At 44.0% G+C, this 11,567-nt stretch overlaps 1 pseudogene; it reads left to right on the forward strand.

Moving 5' to 3' along the window:
- The first annotated feature begins 4,589 nt into the window (after positions 1-4,589).
- Positions 4,590-5,533, forward strand: LOC117068312 (annotated as a pseudogene).
- The last annotated feature ends 6,034 nt before the right edge of the window (positions 5,534-11,567 follow it).

Consider the following 11,567-nt stretch of genomic DNA (forward strand, 5'->3'; position numbering starts at 1 on the left):
GTAAAGAAAAGGAACTTATGAAATGATCTGTGGGCCAGGCATGGTGGCTCACATCTGTAATCCCAGCACTTTGGGAGGCCCAGGTGAGAGGATTGCTTGAGCTCAGGAGTTTGAGACCAGCCTGCCCAACATAGACCCATCTCTACAAAAAAAAAAAAAATGTGTGTGTGTGTGTGTGTGTGTGTGTGTGTGTGTGTGTATATATATATATATATATATATATAATATTTGTGGGATGTTGTGTATATATAGACATATAATATATATAGTATAAAATATATTTTTTAATTAAAAAAAAAGTTACTCAGATCATACCAAGGAAGCTAGTTCATTAGTTCACACTAATGAAGACACTAAGAAATTTTTTTTTTTTTTTGAGACAGGGTCTTGCTCTGTTGCCCAGGCTGGAGGGCAGTGGCACAATCTCGGCTCACTGCAAGGTCCGCCTCCTGGATTCACGCAGTTCTCCTGCCTCAGCCTCCCGAGTAGCTGGGACTACAGGCACCCGGCACCGCGCCCGGCTAATTTTAGTAGAGACAGGGTTTCACCGTGGTCTTGATCTCCTGACCTCGTGATCCGCCTGCCTCAGCCTCCCAAAGTGCTGGGATTACAGGTGTGAGCCACCGTGCCCGGCCTGTACCACAATCTCTTATGAAATTGCTTATTGTGAATCAATCCTCAAGTATCTGTTCCATGATACATGCTTTAGGAAAATCTGATTTCTGGCTTTGGAGGCCAAATACATGAGGTCCTGAGCTCTGGTGCTCTAACTCCAAGGGTCTCTGAATGGCTGGGCATGGTGACTTACGCCTGTAATCCCAGCACTTTGGGAGGCTGAGGAAGGAGGATCACTTGAACTCAGGAGTTTGAGAGCAGCCTGGGCAATATAATGAGACCCTGTCTCTGTAATAAATAAAAAGTTCTGGGTATTTTTCACAGCAAGTCATCCTCATGACTGCTATGGGACAAAACAAGGGTCTTTGAGATCTTATTTGGTTAGTTCCTGACCTCCTTCTCCCGTATCTTTTTCTTGGTTCTCTTATAACTCCAGTTCATCCTCCATCTAGCCCATCGAGTTTCCTGGGGCAGGGGAAAAAAAAAAAAAATTAATCAAACTGCTCCCTTGCTAAAAATCAGTTAATTCTCTGTTACCTTCAGAATACATTGCCAGTCTGCCTCCAAGCCCCCCTCACCATGTTGCTGTCTACCCTTCTTACCACTCTCCATTGTGTGTGCTAAGTTCCAGTCATACTAAATCATTTAATATTTCATAAACATGCTGTGCCCTTTCATTTGTTCCATGCTGTTCCCTCTCTAGAATGTCCTTTCTCTCCTGTTCCTGGAATCTGATGAACTCCTGTCATCCTTTAAGATCCAGATCTAGACTTTACTTTTTTAAAGAAGCCTTTGATTTCTCCACGAGGGAAAAGAATGATTCCTTTCTTTCTACTTGTCTTTTTTCTATTACAGCCCTTATTGTATTATGTTGTAGCTGTCCTTGAGATCCTGGAGGGCGGGATCTGTGCCTTACTCATATTTCTTTGCTTCCCCAAAACCTAGCACATGTTTGTGAATGCAGGCACCCATATGGGGTGATAGGTATAAGCGCTAATTACTAACTTGCACCAGTCTTCACTTCCCAAGAGAGGATGGGAAGCCTCCCAGCTGTATTCTGTTTGGAGTAATTGTGTGTGAACGTAGGAAATAAATATATTTTACATACTCCTTTTTTGATTCACGGTAAAAGGAGGTGATCAATTTTTGTTTTTGCTTTTTTGAGACAGGGTCTCACTTTGTCACCTAGGCTGGAGTACAATGGCATGATCATGACTCACTGCAACCTCAAACTCCTGGGCTCAGGCAGTCCTCCTGCCTCATTCTCTCAAGTAGCTAGGACTACAGGCATGTACCTCCACACCCAGCTAATTAAAAAAAAAAAAAAATTTTGTAGAGATGGGGTCTCACTGTGTTGCCCCAGTGGTCTCAAAGTCCTGTCCTCAAGTGATTCTCCCACCTCAGCCTCCCAATGTGTTGGGATTACAGGCATGAGCCATAAAAGCACCTGATAGTCTTCTTGAAAGATTAGCAGGCTTTCCGTAAGGAGTGATTCAGTGTACCTTGAATATACTCAGCACCTCGGTCACTATTCATTGCCCATCTTTCTCCCTTGCTCTTAAGAGATTTATAACCCCAGTACCCAGCACAGTGCCTAGCACCTATTAGGAGCTCAGTAAACATTTGTTGAGGTTGGGTGCAGTGGCTTATGTCTGTAATCCCAACACTTTGGGAGGCCACAGTAGGAGGATTGCTTGAGGCCAGGAGTTTGAGACCAACCTGGACAGCATAGTAAGACCCTGTCTCTACAAAAAAAAATTAAAAAAAAAATTAGCCCGGCATGGTGGCTTGTGCCAGTGGCCCCAGCTACTCAAGAGGCTGAGGCAAGAGGATCCCTTGAGCTCAGGAGTTTGAAGCTGCAATGAGTTGTGATCACACCACTACACTCCACCCTGGGTGACAGAGCAAGACCCTGTCTCTTAAAAAAAATCAATTAAAAAGAAAGAATATGAATGTTTTTTGATGATGTTATCCAAGGTTACTTAGTATCTTGCCATCTGTACAGAAGACTTCAAGACTGTTAAGAAAACCACAATGAGATACTGCCTTACACCCAGTAGAATTGCTGTTAATTTTAAAATAAACAAAAAACAAAAAAACCTCCAGAAAATGATACATATGATCACGATGTGGAAAAGCTGGAACCCTTGTGTGCCCTTGGCAGGACTGTAAAATGATGCAGCCCCTGTGGAAAAGAGTATGCTGGTTCCTCAAAAATTTTTAAGCAGAATTACCATATAATCTAACAATTCAATTACTATATAAATTAAAAAAAAAAAAAAACCTGAAAGGGCTGAGTGCGGTAGTTCACACCTGTAATCCCAGCACTTTGGGAGGGTGACGCAGGCGGATCACCTGAGGTCAGGAGTTTGAGACCAGCCACGGTCAACATGGTAAAACCCCATCTCTACTAAAAATACAAAAAATTAGCCAGACATGGTGGCGGGGGCCTGTAATCCCAGCTACTCAGGAGGCTGAGGCATGAGAAACGCTTGAGCCCAGGAGGCAGAGGTTGCAGTGAGCCGAGATCCCGCCATTGCACTCCAGCCTGGGCAACAAGAGCAAAGTTCCGTCTCAAAAACAAAACAAAACAAAAAACAAACTGAAAGCAGTGTCTCAAAGAGAGATTTTTACACCCATGTTCACAGCAGCATTATTCATACCTGGGAAGTACCCAGGTGTCCATCAGTGGATGAATGGGTAATCAAAATGCTGTGGTGTGTACATACAATAGAATATCATTCAGTCTTAAAAAGGAATGAAATTCTGATACATGCCACAATATGGATGAACCTTAAGAACATTATATTTAGTGAAATAAGCTAGCCACAAAAAGACAACTACTGTGTTACCCCATTTATATGAGGTACCTAGAATAGTCAAATTCATAGAAACAAAGTAGAATGGTGGTTGCTAGGGGCTAGGGAGAGAGTGGGTAAGAGAGAGTTGTTGTCTAATGGGTACAGAGTTCCAGTTTTGCAAGATGGAAAGAGTTCTGGAAATTGGTTGTACAACAATGTGAATGTACTTTAAAATGGTTGAAATGATAAATTTTATGGCATTTGTATTTTACCATATTTTTTTAAAAAGAGCACTAAACTGGGAGAGAAAAGACCAAGACTGCAGTTCTTGGTTGTTTTCCACAGATAGATGAGTCTCAAGGAATTTGAGACTTCCTTGAAACTCAAGGAAGTACTCAAAGAAGTTGAGTAAAGGAAGCTTCTTTACTCATTGCTTCTGTTAATCCATCTTTAAACGGGATAAAAAAGACTGTGGAGTCTAGATTTGTATGAGGATCAAATAACCCCCCCCCCCCAAAAAAAATGTTTAAGATAATTTTTTGAGTTGTAATTATTCCCAGTATTTCAGAGCCTCTGATCTCTTGATATTTGTTACAAGTTTCACATCTTGCTTCATAATGAAATGCTAAAGATGCCTCAGCAATAGCCAGTTGACTTCAAAGGTCTCGTATGAGGAATCCTTTTAATTTGGGCTATTCACCTTATAATTTGGTCCTGGGAAAACAGCAAATAAATAAAATTTTATGAGGACTATTGATGATATAAGATGGTAATTATCAGTGTAGTTTAGCATGAGCTAATGAAATACGGACTCAGGATTTTCTTTTTTTTTTTTTTTTTTTTTGAGACAGAGTCTCGCTCTGCCACCCAGGCTGGAGTGCAGTGGCCGGATCTCAGCTCACTGCAAGCTGCGCCTCCCGGGTTTACGCCATTCTGCCTCAGCCTCCCGAGTAGCTGGGACTACAGGCGCCCGCCACCACGCCCGGCTAGTTTTTTGTCTTTTTTAGTAGAGACGGGGTTTCACCACGTTAGCCAGGATGATCTCGATCTCCTGACCTCGTGATCCGCCCATCTCGGCCTCCCAAAGTGCTGGGATTACAGGCTTGAGCCACCGCGCCCGGCCGGATTTTCATCTTAGTATAAAAAAGCTCTTCTTCTCCAACAAATCCCCAAATGACGGAAGACGCCAGTGCAGGGGGCGGCGGGGCGGCGGGGCAGCGGGGCGGAGACTGGGGCGGAGGCCCCGCAGCCCTGGGAGGGATGGGGAACCGCGGTGACTTCCGCGGAAGTTTCGGCAGTGGCATCCGGGGCCAGGGTCACGGCCGTGGACTGGCCAGAGCCAAGGCCGCGGAACTCACGGAGGCAAGGCGGAGGATAAGGAGTAGATCCCCGTCACCAAGCTGGGCCACCTGGTCAAGGACATGAAGATCAAGTATCTGGAGGATGTCTCTTCTCCCTGCCCATCAACGAATCTGAGATCATTGACTTTCCTGGGGGCCTCTCTCAGGGAAGAGGTTTTGAAGATCATGCCGGTGCAGAAGCAGACCCGCGCCGGCCAGCACACCAGATTCAAGGCGTTTGTTGCCATCGGGGACTACAATGGCCACGTCGGTCTGGGTGTTAAGCGCTCCAAGGAGGTGGCCACTGCCATCCGCGGGGCCATCATCCTGGCCAAGCTCTCCAAAGTCCCCGTGCGCAGAGGCTATTGGGGGAACAAGATGGGAAAGCCCCACACCGTCCCTTGCAAGGTGACAGACCGCTGCGGCTCTGTGCTGGTGCACCTCATTCCGGCGCCCAGGGGCACTGGCATTGTCTGGGCGCCAGTGCCCAAGAAGCTCCTCATGATGGCTGGTGTTGATGACTGCTACACCTCAGCCAGGGGCTGCACTGCCACCCTGGGCAACTTCTCCAAGGCCACCTTTGATGCCATCTGTAAGACCTACAGCTCCCTGACCCTCGACCTCTGGAGGGAGACTATATTCACTAAGTCTCCCTATCAGGAATTCACTGACCACCTGGTCAAGACCCACACCAGAGTCTCCATGCAGAGGACCCAGGCTCCAGCTATGGCTGCAACATAGGGTTTTTACACAAGAAAAAGTGAATTAAGCCTGGGGAAAAAAAAAAGCTGGTCTCAAATTAGGGCCCTGTATGGAAGAATTAATATCTGTTAAGTACTTACTGTCAGGCCCTATAGATGTTACATGCATTATCTCGTTTAATACTCAAGAACAGCCTTGTCAGGTTAACATTATATCCATTTTATAAACAGGTTAGCGAAGGCTCAGAGAGTGTAAGTCACTTACCCAACATAACACAGTGAATAACAGAGATTGTATTCGAGCCCAAGTCTGCGTGAATCTGGAGCCCGCATTTTTTCTGCTATGTTACAGTGCCTCTGAAAATATATTTGACTATGCCTACTGGTAATAGAGTTTATGATAAATGATATATATTTGATGTTTATATATTTATATCAATTGTTTTACTTCATCGTTGCAAGTAAGATAGACTATCTAGGGATGATTATCACCACTTTACAGATGAGGAAACAGATGGTCAGAAAATTTAACTTACCTAGCTTCAGACAACCAATAAATGATAACAATAGGGCTTGGACACATGTACTGCAACTCTCGGACTCCTGCTTTTTCCACATTGGCCTATGAGAGTAGAATTTTATCTATATTTTATCTATGAGTTTTTTCTTTTTTTTTTTTTTGAGACAGAGTCTTACTCTGTCACTCAGGCTAGAGTGCAGTGGCGCAATCTTGGCTCACTGCAACCTCTATCTCCTGGGTTCAAGTGATTCTCCTGCCTCAGCCTCCCAAGTAGCTGGGAGGGATTGCCCGGCTAATTTTTATATTGTTAGTAGAAATGGGGTTACACCATCTTGGCCAGGCTGATCTTGAACTCCTGACCTCATAATCCACTTGCCTCAGCCTCCCAAAGTGCTGGGATTACAGGCGTGAGCCACCTTGCCCAGCCATATCTATGAATTTTCTGACTCTAACTTTTAATAGGAGCAAACAGTGGGCATCTTGACAGTCTTGCACTTCTGTTTATGCTTGGACAGGTTAAACACATATGTTCACTCCCCAATCACTGAAGTGACAGTGAGTTAACATTTTTGTGGTTACCAGTCTATAGACAAAGAGAGTAAGAAAGAAACCGATAGCAGATTAAGGATATCAACACATTTTTGGAAGATGGAAAACCATAGCTGAGCTGAGAAAACAATTTTAAATGTTTGCTGAGGGTTATACTAACAAGAGACAAACAGATTCGTATTGCAGAACACTAGAATGTCAGGACTGGGACAGAGCAGATCAGAGGTGATGTGAGAGGCAGGAAAGAGAGGGTTTGGCTGAAAGCCTTTATAGGAAGTGAAACGGCCAGGTCTTTTTCTCCATCCTACTCACTTAGACAACTACCCTTTCGTCTCCTTAGCAGCCCTGGGACAAAATTGAGGTAGAGAAGCTCCAGACACTGAGATACCAGACACAGCTAAAGATAATGGCAGGGAGGCTAAGGTAGGAGGGTATCAGACTGAAGACAGAGATTAGATGAATTGTCTACATGCTGAATGGTGAAGCACACTCAGTCCGCCTGCTGAAATCTGCCCCAGGAATGCTGACAGCGAGGCTGTATTCTCCAGGCAACATATCAGGGAATTAATTTTAATTAAGTAACCCCAGAGGAAAGATCTATACATACTGATATTTGAGGTCCCCCAACAAAATACCTAGGTACCCGCTTTATCATCCTACAGTGAAACCCACGAACTGATAAACTTCCTGTTAACACAGAGCTTCCAAATACTTAGTGACTCACTCTTAAATATGAAGAGATAAAGGGTCACCAGATATTTAAGATAAACCTTCACCAAGAAAGACAGCATCAAATAGAAAAAAGAAAAAGAAAAAGGGAACAGAAACTGAAAAGAACAGAAAAATATTTTTTAAAAATAATAAGCAGTCTATGAGAGATAGTAGAAAATACTGCATCCATAAAGCAAAGATAAAATGGTCCAAAAAACCAACAGAATAAGTAACAGCTCTGGGGAATTAAAAATATAATAGAAAAGGCCGGGGGCGGTGGCTCAAGCCTGTAATCCCAGCACTTTGGGAGGCCGAGACGGGCGGATCACGAGGTCAGGAGATCGAGACCATCCTGGCTAACACAGTGAAACCCCGTCTCTACTAAAAATACAAAAACTAGCCGGGCGAGGTGGCGGGCGCCTGTAGTCCCAGCTACTCGGGAGGCTGAGGCAGGAGAATGGCGTAAACCCGGGAGGCGGAGCTTGCAGTGAGCTGAGATCCGGCCACTGCACTCCAGTCCGGGCGACAGAGCGAGACTCCGCCTCAAAAAAAAAAAAAATATATATATATAATAGAAAAATTGGCTGGGTATGGTGGCTCATGCCTGTAATCCCAGCACTCTGAGAGGCCAAGGTAGAAGGATTGTTTAAAGCCAGGAGTTCGAGACCAACCGGAGCAATATAGATAGACCTCTGCTAAACATTTTTTTTAAAAGAAAAATTAGGCAGGGCGCAGTGACTCACGCCTGTAATCCCAGCACTTGTGGGAGGCCAAGGCGGGTGGATCACGAGGTCAGGAGATCAAGACCATCCTGGCTAACACGGTGAAACCCCATCTGTACTAAAAATACAAAAAATTAGCTGGGCATGGTGGTTGGCACCTGTTGTCCCAGCTATTAGGGAGGCTGAGGCAGGAGAATGACGTGAACCCAGGAAGCAGAGCTTGCAGTGAGCCAAGATCATGCCACTGCACTCTAACCTGGGCAACAGAGCACGACTCCATCTCAAAAAATTAATTAATTAATTAATTAATAAAAAAGAAAAAGAAAAATTAGCCAGCTGTGGTGGTTCATGCCTGTGGTCCCACCTACTTAGGAGGCTGAGTCAGGAGGGTGGCTCAAGCCCAGGAGATGGAGGCTTCAGTGAGCTATGATCATGCCACTGCACTCCAGCCTGGGCAATAGAGCAAGACCTGCTCTCAAATAATAGTAATAGAAAAATAAATAATTTATAGAAGTCTTAATATATAAAGTTGAGGAAACCTCTCAGAAAGCAGAACAGAAATACAAACGGAAAAATAAAAGAGAAAAGATAATTAGAGGATGAATCCATAAGGTTGACCATTAGATTAACAGGAGTTCTGGAAATACAGAAGAAATGGAAGAAAATTATCAGAGAAACTATGAGTTTCCAGAGTAGCAGAGCCTGCTGAGTGCCCAGCATAATGAAAGAAAACAAAACAAAGGAAAAACATTATGGCACGTAATCATGAAATTGTTTAACACAAGGGATAAAGAGAAAATCAAAAATTTTGGTGACAGGAGGTAAGGAGGGCGCAGGGAAAGGGCAACAGGTTACTTATGAAAGAGCAGGTAATAGGAATAGCGTATTTGTCAGTAGTAATATTAGTGGCTAGAAGACGATGTAGGGAGGCTTTCAAAATTCTGAGAGAAAATATGTTTCTAATCTAGAACTCCTATACTAAGCCATATTATCAGTCAAGTATGAGGGATAAATAAGTATATTTTAGGCATGCAAGGATCAGAAATTTACCCCTCACCACCACATAACATTTTTTAGGAAACCACTGGAGGATATGCTCTAGTAAAACAAGAGAGACAGAAAAAAAAATCCTAAAATTTGTATGGAACAAAAAGTCCAAATAGTCAAAGCAATCCTAAACGAAAAGAACAAAGTTAGAGGCATTACACTGCCTGACTTTAAAATATATTGCAAGGCTCTAATAACCAAAACAGCGTGTCATTGATATAAAAACATAGACCAAGAGAATAAAATAGAGAACTCAGAAATAAATCGACATGTAGCCAATTGATGTTTGAAAAAGGTACCAAGCACATACACTGGGGGAAAATGTTGTTGGGAAAACAATATCCATATCCAGAAGAATGAAACTAAACTCCTATCTCTCACCATATGCAAAAAATCAACTCAAAATGTCTAGGGAAAACAAAGAGAGATCAGATTGTTACTGTATCTAGAAAAAGGAAGACAAAAGAAGACAAAAGAAACTCCTTTTTTTTTTTTTTTTTTTTGAGAGCAAGTCTCACTCTGTCGCCCAGGCTGGAGTGCAGTGGCCCAATCTTGTCTCACTACAAGCTCCACCTCCCAGGTTCACACCATTCTCCTGCCTCAGCCTCCCTAGTAACTGGGACTGCAGGTGCCCGCCACCATGCCTAGCTAATTTTTTGTATTTTTAGTAGAGACAGAGTTTCATTGTGTTAGCCAGGATGGTCTCGATCTCCTGACCTCGTGATCTGCCTGCCTCAGCCTCCCAAAGTGCTGGGATTACAGGCGTGAGCCACCACGCCTGGCCAAGAAACTCCATTTTGATCTGTACTAAGAAAAATTGTTCTGCTTTGAGATGTGGTTAACCTGTGACTCTTGGTCCAACCCTGTGCTCACAAAAACATGTGCTGTATTGACTCAAGGTTTAAGGGATCTAGGGCTGTGCAGGATGTGCTTTGTTAAAAATGTGTTTGCAGCCGGGCGCAGTGGCTCACGCCTGTAATCCCAGTACTTTGGGAGGCTGAGGTGGGCGGATCACGAGGTCAGGAGATCAATACCATCCTGGCTAACACAGTGAAACCCCGTCTGTACTAAAAATACAAAAACTTAGCCAGGCGTGGTGGCGCGCACCTGTAGTCCCAGCTACTCAGGAGGCTGAGGCAGGAGAATGGCATGAACCCAGGAGGCAGAGCTTGCAGTGAGCCTAGATTGTGCCACTGCACTCCAGCCTAGGTGGCAGAGCGAGACTCCCTCTAAAAGAAAAAAAAAAAAGTATTTTCAGGCAGTATGCTTTGTGAAAGTCATCACCATTCTCCATTCTTTATTAAGCAGGGACACAATGCACTGTGGAAGGCCACAGGGACCCCTGCCCAAGAAAGCCTGGGTATTATCCAGGTTTCCCCCAACTGAGACAGCCTAAGATATGGCCTCATGGGAAGGGAAAGACCTTATAGCCCCCAAACCTGACACCCGTAAAGGGTCTGTGCTAAGGAGGATTAGTGAAAGCGGAAGGCCTCTGTGAAGTTGAGATAAGAGGAAGGCACCTGTCTCCTGCACATCCCTGGGATGGAATATCTCGGTGTAAAATCCGACTGTACATTCTATTCTGAGATAGGAGAAAACCGCCTTATGGCTGGAAGCAGTACTGCCTCATGGCACTGAGGTGTTAATGTAAGGTTAAACATAAATCTAGCCTATGTGCACAGCCAGGCACAGCACCTTTTCTTCAACTTATTTATGACACAGAGTCTTTGCTCACATGTTTTTCTGCTGACCCTCTCCCCACCTTCACCCTATAGCCCCACCACATTCCCCTCATGGAGATAGTAAAGAAAGTGATCAATAAATATTGAGGGAACTCAGAGACCAGCGCAGGTGCAGGTCCTCACTTGCTAAGTGCCAGTCCCCTGGGCCCACGTTTCTTCCTCTATACTTTGTCTCTGTGTCTTATTTCCTTTTCTTAGTCCCTCATCTCCACCTTGTGAGAAATACCCACAAGTGTGGAGGGGCAGGCCCCCTTCATCTGGTGCCCAATGTGGGTTCCTTTCTCTATGGTGAAGATATGCTACAGTGTGATCATTGAAGGCAAATCGACAAGAGATTCCTGAGTATGTCCACGGTCAGCCTTGCGGTAAGCTTGTGCACTCAGAGAAACCTAGGGTAACAATGGGTCAAACTGAAAACAAATATGCCTCTTAGCTTTATTAAAATTCTTTTAAAAGAGGGGGAGTTAGAGCCTCTACAGAAAATCTAATCACGGTATTTCAAACAATAGAACAATTCTGCCCATGGTTTCCAGAACAGGGAACTTTAGATCTAAAAAATTGGCGAAGAATTAAAACAAGAAAATAGGGAGGATAAAATCATCCCACTTGCACTATGGAATAATTGGGCCATTATTAAAATAGCTTTAGAATCTTTAAAACAGAAGAAGATGGCGTTTCAGTTTCTGATGCCCCTGAAAGCTGTGCAATAGATTGTGAAGAAGAGGCAGGGACAGAATTCGAGAAAGGAACAGAAAGTTCACAGTATAAAAAGGTAGAAGAGCCTGTAATGGTTCGGTCAACGCAAAATGTTGACTACAG

This window comes from Trachypithecus francoisi, unplaced genomic scaffold, assembly GCF_009764315.1.
Source record: "Trachypithecus francoisi isolate TF-2019V2 unplaced genomic scaffold, Tfra_2.0 Lachesis_group21, whole genome shotgun sequence".
Classification (NCBI taxonomy): domain Eukaryota; kingdom Metazoa; phylum Chordata; class Mammalia; order Primates; family Cercopithecidae; genus Trachypithecus; species Trachypithecus francoisi.